The following is a 12,398-nucleotide window of genomic DNA, read 5'->3' on the forward strand; positions in this document are numbered from 1 at the left end:
TGAGCATTGTCATTTACATTTAGAAGAACCAAAAAATAGAAAACAGTGCGTGGAACACTCACAGCTCCTTCTTCTGTTTTTTATACATCCTTTCATCCCCTTACAGGTTAATGAAGGCAAATAGTGGCCTATGGAAGTACTAAGAGAAAAGAAATAATTTGAGATTAGAAGAGGGGTTTAGAAATAGCTTGAGCAGAATGGGCAAGCCTTGGCTTCAGACTCCAGCATGACCAAAATGAAGAAGAAATCATTCAAATAATCATGTCAAACTCTAACATTTAATTTTTTTGGTCAAGTTCCAGGTTCATTTTCTGATCTTGGAGTTATGAATTATATTGAAATGCATCTTGTCTCAGTGGTCTCATGTCTGTGCTTGCTTACATAATATTTTTTTTGTTTATTTATTTCAAAATTTGGTTGGATGGCATGCATTTTGAAGGTGAAGTAACAATACTTCATAGTAGATAAGGCCATGGAATTTCCAAATTATTCTGGATCTTTATGATTACACTAAGGAAAGATTTAGAGAAACAGCAATGTCATGAATCCATACAGCTACTATGAAGATGTTCATGAAAATGTTAGAAAAGCCTTGAGTGCCACATCCATCCAAGCATGACAAGAAATCACTATGCTTATTTCATTAATAGCAGAGTGCAAAGAAATCAAGATATATAACATGTTTTCAACTGATTATGGATCTTTCTTTTTGAGATTCAGAAAGAACTGAAGAAGAAAAGGATGCCGTCAAAGAAAATGATAAGTAAAATTGCTTGGGTAGATAATCCCAAAGAGAAAATGAGTTAAATTTAGAGATATTCTACCCAATTAAAAAGCTATTTGGAACCTCCTTCAGGACAAATAATAAATTCAGCTAAAAAAATAAAAACTGATTAAACTGGAGGTTGAAGTTGCTAAATGTTCCTACTGCTGGGAATAAAGGCTCTCGTTCAACTTGAAATATTAAATAAGAGCAGATAGAAATGTTTAGAAATGTGAATAATGTCCTTGGGAAGAATAAAGTTCAAAATGTCTCAATACATGGATCATAAAAAACTTTGTCTTTGTGAAAAATAAGCTACAAGACAAAACAAAACAAAGCAAAACAGAAGTTCATAGAGAAAGAGGAACAAGGGATTTGCTGCAGACAAGACATTCTAGTTCAGATTCATCTGGAGGAGGCAAGATATAAGACAGCCCTGCTAAACCTGTCAAGGGCAGGAAAAAGGTGACCATAGAAAGGAGAGACAGAACTACTGAGGAAGCTTACTGAAATCAAATGTGAAACAATGGTAGTTAGCTCAGGTTCTACTGCAGACTGAATGCTCACTGGAAGGTTCTCCTTCATACTCCCTAAGAATATCTTTACAAATATATGGAAAGCATTCCTGGGTTTAATTTAAGTCCTAAAGTAATTATAAGAACAACAATAACATTTAAATCAAGAGAGAGTGCTATAGGTAGTGGTCAAGGGTGAGGGATCATGTTTTATTGGTTTAATAAACATATTCCTGGTAAATTATTTCAACATTTCCTTTGATTCTTTCAAACTACTATCTACATTTCCAGAAGGGAACAAACATCAATTCTTCCTAGTTATCATGTCCATGAAACAACAACCACCACCAGCATGGCTGATAATCCTAAAGTTACAGTAGTGACAAGCATCCCTCGGTGGTAAACAACATCTTTAATTAGACTTAAGATGCACAGTAAAATAGGGGAATTATGACTAGTTCTGGAAAAGCTAGCCAACTACCTTGTTGTAGATCTTGTAGAAGAACTAAATCTATTGTTTTTCTAAGACAGAACAATCCTTTTCTACACATAACTATTTGTTCATAGACCCGGAGTTAAGTATAATCCTGACCCAACACCAATGAAACTTCTCTTTGCAACAAATCAACTATTACAGAAAAAGCACAATCGACCAAAATGCTGATTTGGAACTCAGCCCCACCAAATACATCTATGGTAACACAACTTTGGCATCTATGGTTCAGGGAATGGTGTGGATGAGAGGGTAGAAAAATTGTAAACGCCAGAGGAAGCTTGCTATGAGATTCCGTTCCCTATAAATTTTCAAAGTTATACTCATGAAATTTCACCATCATGTCTGTTTAAACATATCCTGAGCAAGGACAACATAAATATACAGAAATGAAGAAAAGCCTATGAGACCTCACTGCAATGCTAAGAACTGTAGACTACTAAAGAAATGCTGGAAGCTGGAGAAATAATCTTCCCTAGGGAAGAGCCCATCAAGTAGTTAGCAATAACAAATTACTAGCCCTAAAAACAAATATCCAAATAGCATTATAGGTGCTTTTAGATAAATAGGGAATAATATGATTCTTTATGACATTTCCAGACTTCTTTTTTAACTTTTATTTTCCCTCTTCTCCTTCTGTATTTATTTCTGCATGCCTGCTCCACACCATTTTCTCTCTCCCAGATTGGATTCTTCGTATCCTATAACTCCTCGCTCTACTGATCATCCCCTTCCCTAGCAATAGTCACAGCTTCCTTTCTTATTTCTGTATTTATTCTGGGATCTATTTACACATTTGAAGTCTTGGAGCTAAAAGCCTCAGATAAGAAAGAACATGTGTCATTTGTTGATTTCGGCCTAGGACACTTACTTAGTTAATAAACATTTAGGCTGCTTCCTTTTCCTGTCTATTGTGAATAGAGTATCTGTGAATACAACCGAGAAAATATCGATGAGGTCAGATGTCAAGTCCTGTGGATAAAGGGAAAGGAGTAGTATAAGGCATATGGGAGATTTATTTTAAGTGTATTGATGACACAAGTGGGATCTGCTCCAAAGAACCATTTCTAAATAGGTCTACTTCCTTCATATCCTCTCTTTTCCACTACCTTTGGTGGGTGGTATGCTAGAATGGAGGTATAAAACATTTAGAAACCACCATTAAAAGTAGATTTTAAAATTTAAAATTACAGTGGGGAGGTGAGAGATTGGCCACTGGGTGTTAGAAGGAGGTTCTGGTGATTAAATGTTATCAAAATATATTGTTGAAGTGCACAGGGAACACAAAAGATTTTAATCTTATATGATAAACTACAGGCAAGTAATTCTGAGAGCAGAGGTAGTTTCCACAATGAGAAACACACCAAAGGCTTATCTAATACCAAATGGCTAATCTTGAAAACATTATACATTCTGAGCAGGTTATATTTTTGTATTTTATATATACATATCTGTATTTTTCTTACATATATATAACAACATTTAATGTTAAAAGAACCATGCATTTTAAAGAAGAAGGGTATAAGGCAAGGTTTGGAGAGAAGAAATGGAAAAGGGTAATGTTGCAATTATATCATAACCTCAAAAAAAGGAAGTTTAAAACACATTGTATGGGTATGCAAATTTTTCAAATAATAAATAAAAATACAAGGACATCAAAATTCTAGTTTGACCTGTATGTATTTTCTATCCACGATAGTTAGTGTCACTGATAGAAAATTTGCATGAGCAAGTTCACTGGGAGCCCATTTCCATTCTTCCTGGTCCTGTTAGAAGACAGGTGTTCTGTTAGAATTTACTGCTTTCAAACAGTAAATCATGAGTGGAAACATTTGAGCTCTGAATGAACTTTGGATAAACATCTTATTTAATATGAAAATAATGTTGTACAGTAACTCAACAGAAAAACACCTTAAAATTATGTTTTTTTCCTCATTTTTAAAATTTATCATGTGAATGGGAGTTAAATTTTGAAGTCAAAAATCAGCAGCCAATAAATTGTAATGTCTGTAGTGTTTCATAAGGCTAAACATCATGTTTTCTAATTTTTATAATTATTGAGTGAATAGAGGATTTAGAAACCATAGTTTTCGTTCATTATAAAAGTGATTTCTGAAGCTAAATTGCTTAAAAGCTTTGGAAGCACACAGGTGAGACAGATGGAAACTATTACAATTGATGTACTAGCTTGCATATGCATATTTTTCTAAACATTCTGGTACATAACTGAAAAATTCTTTTAATGACTATTTCTTATTTCTATACAGACAATTTAATATATCTTTAAGAGTCACTCTCCATGCTGTGTTCCACAGCAGATATACTTATGAAAAGTTCAGAATCTGTTAATATTTTTTCAAATACAGAACATGTGGCAAAAAATTCAACAAAAGGAAATAAATAATACTTAACAGACATTGCAAAATTTGAGACCCTGTTAATAAGATATAATCTATAATTGGAGAAATAACATAATATTTGGAAGAAAGACAATCATTTTTAATTACAATGTTTCAGAAGACACTTACTTCATTTATTTTCAGTATGTTTTTAAGCCCTCATAATAATTGATAAGCAATAGCAAGTTTTAGCCTCAAAGTTTGTTACTGAAATGTTCCAGAAATACTCATTATCTTGTCTGTTGCACTGGTTTTTGTTTTCTTAATTGGAATAATGGTGAATACTCTAATAAGTGGTAAAGCAGGCATTTGTCAAATTTAATCTTTAAAAATAGTCATGTAGGCTAATTAAATGTATAAAGATTAAATAGAGATCATTGTCTATTACAAATAAGGCTGTTGTAAATATAGTGAAGCATGTGTCCTTGTTATATTGTGGAACATCTTTTGGTATAGGCCCAGGAGCAGTACAGTTGGATTTTTAGGTAGGACTATTTCCAGTTTTCTGAGGAATCACCAGATTGATTTCCAGAGTGACTGTAGAACTTTGCAATCCCATCAGGTATGGTAGAGTGTTTCTCTTTTCCACATCCTCGTCAGCATGTGCTGTCACTTGAGGTTTTTGTCTTAGCCATTCTGATTGATGGAATATGGAATCTCAGGGTCATTTGGAATTCCATTTCCCTGATGAATAAGGATGTTGACCATTTCTTTAAGTACGTCTTAGCCATTTGAGATTCCTCTATTGAGAATTCTCAGTTTAGCTCTGTATCCCATTTTTTTTCATTGGGATTCTTGGTTTTCTCGACTCTTAACTTCTTGAGCTTTTTATATATTTTGGCTATTAGTGAAGGTCTTTTCTCAATCTGTAGGCTACCACCAATCAAAGAGCATACATGGGCTGGTTCAAGGACTGCTTTGTCTGGCCTCAGTGAAAAAGGATGTGCATAATCCTGTGGAAATTTGATGCCACAGGGAGGAGAAATGTGGAGGCAGGAGTCACCCTGATAGAGTCAAAAGGAAGGGATAATGGGAGAGGGGACCAGAAAAGGGGGAGGTGTGAGATGTAAATGAATAAAATAATTAATTAATAAAAAATAGAGATCATTGTCATTTCTACATGGTGTTTATGAAAACAGAATTATTCTAAGTGTCAATAGCAGACTTTTCACCCCCATACATAAGCATAATTCATTTGTAATAAGATTAACGTTTCCAAGTAAGATCAAGGATAAGACAAAGTTGTCTACTTTTTCCATACCTCTTCAGTATAGTTCTTAAAGGCTTAGCTAGAACAATAAGACAGACAACTTGTTAGGGACCCAACAAACCTCACAGCTTGCAGGCAGGACAAAAATCTGGGGAGGTAGAACAAAATGGGAACCAACAGATTTGGAAAAGATCTTTACCAATCCCACATCCGACAGAGGACTAACATCCAATATATACAAAGAACTCAAGAAATTAGACTCCAGACAATCAAATAACCCTATTAAAAATGGGGTGCAGAGCTAAACAAAGAATTCTCAACTGAATAAACTCGAATGGCTGAGAAGCACCTAAAGAAATCTTCAGGATCCTCAGTCATCAGGGAAATGCAAAGCAAAACAACCTCATATCCTACCTCACACCAGTCAGAATGGCTAAGATCAAAAACTCAAGTGATAGCAGATACTGGTGAAGATGTGGAGGAACACTCCCCCATTGTTGATGGGATTGCAAGCTGGTGCAACCACTCTTGAAAGCAGTCTGGTGGTTCCACAGAAAATTGGACATAACATTACTTGAGGACCCAGCTATACCACTCCTGGGCATATACCCAGAAGATGCTCCAACATACAACAAGGACATATACTCAACTATGTTCATAGCAGCCTTATTTATAATAGCCAGAAACTGGAAAGAACCCAGATGTCCTTCAAAAGAGGAACGGATACAGAAAATATGGTACATTTACCCAATGTAAAATTACTGTTAAAACAATGAATTTGAGAAATTCTTAGGCAAATGGATGGAACTAGAAAATATCATCTTGAGTGAGGTAACCCAATTACAAAAGAACACACATGGTATCCACTCACTGATAATTGGGTATTAGCGCAGAAGCTCACAATACCCAAGATGCAACTCACATACCACATGAAGCTCATGAACAAGGAAGACCAAAGTGTGGGTGCTTTGGTCCTTCTTAGAAGGAGTAACAAAATATTCAAGGAACAAATATGAAGACAAAATGTGGGACAGAAACTGAAGGAGGGGCCATCTGGAGACTGTTCCACCTGGGTATCCATTCCATGTACAGTCACCAAAGATAGATGTCAGGAAGTATATGCTGACAGGAGCCTGATACAGCTGTCTCCTTAGCGGTCTGCCAGAGTCTGACATATTCAGAGGTGGATGCTCACAGCTGACCATTGAACTGATCATGGGTTTCCCAATGGAGGAGTTAGAAAGAAGACTGAAGTAGCCGAAAGGGTTCGCAACCCCATGAGTAGAGCAACAATACCGACCAACCAGAGCTCCCAGGGTCTAAATCACCAACCTGGAATCACATAGGGAGGGACCCATGGCTCCAGCTGTATATGTAGAGGAGGATGGCCTTGTTGAGCACAGGTGGGAGAGGAGGTCCTTGGTTCCATGAAGGCTGGATGCCCGGTGTGGTAGAATTCAAGGGTAGGGAGGTGGGAGTGAGTGGGTAGGTGGGATCACATCCTCATAGAAGCAGGAGGAGGGGGGCTAGGATATTGGGTTTCTGGGTGGGGCAGCAAAATGGGGTAAGTGGATAACATCTGAAAAGTAAATAAAATATCCAGTTTAAAAAATCCGAAAAAAGAAAAAGAAGGAAAACTGAGTTAACATCAATTTTTCAGGTGCTGGGCAAGCACCCAGAATCTGACCAGATGGTGTATTTTTCTTACACTTTAAAACATAGTGAAACTTTGGGGAAAAGTCTTCACGTGGCAATTTCCACCAAGCTTCAGGGACAGCTACATCAACCCTCACTGCCTTCTACAGTAGCAAATTACTTTTGACATATACAGTAAGAATGAGTTGTACTAATTGTTAAAGCAGTGCTCAGGACAAGAGCCTAAGAAGCAGGAAACCTCAATGATCATAAAGATAGGTTTTATTGTTGCGGATGCAAAGTACATGAGACATCTGAAATAAAGATGGGTTCTCTTCACTGGAGACAAATCTTAGGGTCAAAGCCAAATGCTCAGGATATTGGGGATATTCAGGAAAGCTCACTCCATTGACTAGCAAAAAGACCACTGAGTTTTTAGACAACATCCACTCCAGCTTTCCAGGTTAGCAGGCATCTGTTATTTTCTCCCATTGAAGGAAAGCGATTTGCATGTCTAATAAGTATACTTCCATCAGTGCTTTCTTTGAGATCAGTCTCTTACAGCTAAAGCAAATCAATGAAAAACAAATTGGAAAAGGAAGAAATCAACCTGTTTTATTTGTTGATAATATAATATACCTAAGTGACTATAAAAATTCTGCTGGTAAGCTCCTACAGTTGATAAACATCTTCAACAAAGTAGGTGGATACAGCATTAACTTTTAAAAAAAATGAAGTTTTCTATATACAAATGACACAGACCAAGAAGGAAATCGGGGAAACAACACCTTTCACAAGAGCCTCAAATAATATAAAATACCTTCAGAATAACTATGGAAGCAAGGAAAAGACTTATCTGATAAAGCTTTAAGACACTGAAGAAAGAAATAAAATAAGATCAGAAGATGGAAATATTCTTATAGATTGATAGGATTAATATAGAAAACATGGCCATACTACCAAAAGCAATCTACTAATCCAATGAAATTCCTGTCAAAATCCCAACACCATTCTTTGCAATCTTGAAAAGGAAACTTTCATCTTCAATATGGAAAACAAAAAAGTCAAGAATAGCTAAAACAATTCTGAATATTAAAAATGGCTAGAGTTGTTGCCATTCTTTATTTTATTTTATTATTTTATTTTACTTTATTTTATTATTTTATTAGTTGTTATCCCTTAGAAACCTGGTTGCTTATGACTAAAACAAGTTTAAAAGTTTAAACTTTAGTGAGTGACTAAAACAGAGTTATCCAGATGGGAAGAGATTGGGAGAAAGAGAGAGAGAAGAAACTGAAATAAGAGTTTAATATATGAGAAAAAAATCTGTTTTCAATAAAAGGAAGGAAAGAAAAAAGAAGGGATTGGAACAGGAGGGACACTGAAGACTGACTTCCTTATGGCTGGGATGGTGGGGCAGGGCGGGGTGGGGCAGGGCGGGGCGGGGCGGGGCGGGGCGGGGCAGGGTTTCAAGGAGTGCCTCCATATGTTGGTTGCTAAGACTAAATTCATTGTATTAAATTCTGTCTTTTTTTTTTTATTCTATTTGTAAGGCAGAGCTTTGGTGTATATTCCAGGCTTCCTTTGATGTTTTCTTGTTTCTGCCTCAACTTTCCAAGTTCTTTTTTTTTCTTTTCTAAAATTTTTATATTTATTTATTTTAGATTATATGTACGAATGTTTTGCCAGCATACATGATGTGTGTCATGTGACTGCATTGTGCCCTCAGAGGTCATAGAAGGTATTGAATCTTTTGGACTAGAGTTACAGATGGCTGTCAACCACCATTTGATGTTTGGGAAGCTAATCTGGGGCCTCTGCTAGAGCAGCAAGGGTGCTTAACTGCAGAATCATCTTTCTAACCTAGTGTTTGTTTCTTAAAGTGTATTTGGGTGGCAGATGGCTATAGATGGAAACACAATAGTACATGCTTTAATCTTAAATTTTCCATTTGATTCTCATTCCGTCTAAAATATTCACTGTGATTGTGAACTTGAAAATCATGCATAAAGGAATTATGTTTTTTTTCTAAAATATATAGCTTTGACTATAAGCTTTTATTTATTTTCTCCCTTTCTCCCTTTATAACTCTTCTTTAATTGGATATTTTATTTATTTACATTTCAGATGTTACTCCTTTCCTCATCCCCTCCCCCCAAGAGATCCCCTATTCTATCCCCTCCTCCTCCTCTTGCTTCTATGAGGGTGTGCCCACACCAAGTCACACACTTCCACCTCCCTGCCCTCGAATTCCCCTACACTGGGGCATCCAGCCTTCACGGGACCAGGGGCCTCCTCTCCCACCTAGACTCAACAAGGCCATCCTCCCTTACATAAACAGCCGGAACCATGGGTCCCTCCATGTGTGTGCCCAGGCTGGCAGTTTAGACTCAGGAGCTCTGGCTGGTTGGTATTGTTACTCTCCTCAGGAGGCTTCAAACCCCTTCAGTTCCTTTAGTCTTCACTGTAACTTCTCCATTGGGAACCTCATGATCAGTTCAATGGTTAGCTACAAGCATCTGCCTCTGGCAGAGCCTCTAAGAAGACAGCTATATCAGGCTCCTGTCTGCATGCTCTTCCTGGCATCCACAACTGCATCTGCCTTTGGTGACTGTACACGTGATGGATTCTCAGGTAAGGCAGTCTCCAGATGATACCTTCTTCAGTCTCTGCTCCATACTTTGTCTCCATATTTCTCCTATAAGCATTTTGTAACTCCTTCTAAGAAGGACCAAAGCACCCACATTTTGGTTTACCTTCTTCATGAACTTAATGTGGTCTGTGAGTTGTATCTTGGATATTGCGAGCTTTTGCGTTAATATCCAATTAACAGTGAGTGCATGCCATGTGTATTGTTTTGTGATTGGATTACTTCACTCAGGATATTTTCTAGTTCCATCAACTTGCCTAAGAATTTCATGAAGTCATTGTTTTTAATAGCTGAGTAATATTCCATTGTGTAAATGTACCACATTTTTTGTAACCATTCCTCTGTTGAAGGACATCTGGGCTGTTTCCAGCTTCTGGTTATGATAAATATAGCTTCTATGAACATAGTGGAGCATATGTCTTTATTATATGTTGGCATATCTTTTGAGGAATTGATTGTGTTCTTAATAAACCAAGATTCAATATATTAATATCTCAAATCATGCTATATATACCAAGTTTTTAATTTCCTATTTTACAGCTTTGAACATACAAATAAATACACACACACACACACACACACACACACACACACATATATATATATATATACACTCTAATACATTCTAATACATTTACTATGTGTTGGTATAAATATACATATATTTTCACTTATTATTCATTTAAGCATACAGATACACATCTTTTCTAGGTAAACTGACCTTTTGTCCTTCAAACATACAAAAATCACTTATCACACCTATTTGTTTCATTGTAGAAGTCTTCAATATTTGTGTGTATGTGTGAAAAAGTGGCCATTTCTTAACAGACACATAATCAAATGAATCTTTTTTGTATATATAAGTTCTTTTTATTTCCTTGGCAATGAATATAACTCCCATTTCAGTTCTGAATAGTGAGAAAGGACACCCAGTGGCCTTAAACCATGGAATAATAGTTTTTCATCATTAAGAACCCTGCTCAATGTATGATTTTTACTTTGTCCTCTGACTGAATCAGGGTGTTAGATTCAATACTTTTTACTGAAAACTTTTTTGTTAATCATGTCTTTTCTTCATCTACAGAATTTTGTATTTCCTTTATGGTGAGATGATGAATTATACTGATTGATTAAAATTTTAGACCAGTTTAACCTACTTAAATGAATTCAAATTGGTAATGATACATTGTTTATAGAGTGTTGAATATAATTTGGTGCATTTGATGATTAAAAATAGTGTTAATCTACAGCTGACTTCTCTTTTAATATCTGTGGTTAATGCATCGGGATGTTTTCAACTCACAGGCTGAGCTCAGAAGCATTCCCTTGTTTTCAGTTTATTGAAAAGAAAATGTACATCGTGAAAGTAATTACTGAACCAAGATATTTAAAATTGATATTTTCTTTGTTTAAAGCTATTTGGTTGCATGTTACCTTTTAATAGATATTGAACACCCACAATGTTTGTTTCTTTCTATTTTGGTCAAGTTTGTCTTATGTCTTACCAGAAATTAATACATTTCATGCAAGTTTTAAATAAATATGTATTTAAATATAACAAAACATATATATGCATATATATATACACACATGTTTTACATATGTTTTATAATTATATATACATACATCTAAGCATATAAATATATATGAATATATAGACAATTGCCTAATTTTCCTTGTTCATATTGACAAACATTGGTAATTTATAGCCATTTTTATTATTGGTGAATCTGAATTTATATTATTGTAATTATTAGCTTTAATTGTTAACTTAGTACAATCTACATTCACTTGGCAAAAGAGTCTGCTTTGGTTTGATCTATGGGCATGTCTGTGTGGTGTTATCTTAAGCAAACTGATGTAAAAAATATGGTCCATTCAGGATGCCATCATCCCTTAACTACAAGTTTGTGACCAATATAAAAGAGGAGAAAACAAGATGTAGGGAAGCAAGCTAGCAAAGACCCACATGTCTATTTTTTCTCTGTTCTTGACTATGGATTTAATGATGTTTAAGTTCCCTGCTTATGTCAGGATATTTTATTAAAGTACAGCAAGTGAAATTACAATATTTTACTGATTTATAATGCCTTTAACAGTAAGATATTATTATCAGGTTCTGGTGGGAATCCAAAAACAATGGCAAGACCCTGTATTATTTCATTAGAAGTCTCTGATTCTTCCTTTTCCAACTACTAATAAGGTTGTTTCCTACCCTGTCACTGTTTTTTGTCCTTTTCATCTTTTAATAACTCACAACTTCTAAGACCAGCTCTTTCCAGCCAGTCAGGAGGTGTGACTTCAAACTTTTATTTTGCTTTTAACGACTTTTGTTATAGTACAACAGGTTGAATATGGCTCCTTCGTAATTCTTTGTATGGTTAAACGTGTTCCACCATCTCCATCTTCCTTTCTTAAACCTTTCTACCTCCAGTATTCCTTGTCCTTTTGTATATTAAAACATTAAAAATTATATACATGAGCCAATTATTGTAAAATATGTCTATAACATAAACCCTGGGGAGTCAGAGAAAAGAGGATATAAATACTGATGTCATTCCTGTCTAAATAATGAGATCCTGCCTTGCATAAGGCCCACAGTATGAAGAAAACAAAATTTTCATGTAATTTAGTACATAAATTCTCTTCATATTATGTTAAAATAATTTCATTCTGTGAAGTGATTATAAATTGTGTTGGTGACTTTTTAAATGATAGCTTAATTCATTAAAT

The sequence above is a fragment of the Grammomys surdaster genome, unplaced genomic scaffold (genome assembly GCF_004785775.1).
Source record: "Grammomys surdaster isolate TR1022 unplaced genomic scaffold, NIH_TR_1.0 125604, whole genome shotgun sequence".
NCBI lineage: Eukaryota > Metazoa > Chordata > Mammalia > Rodentia > Muridae > Grammomys > Grammomys surdaster.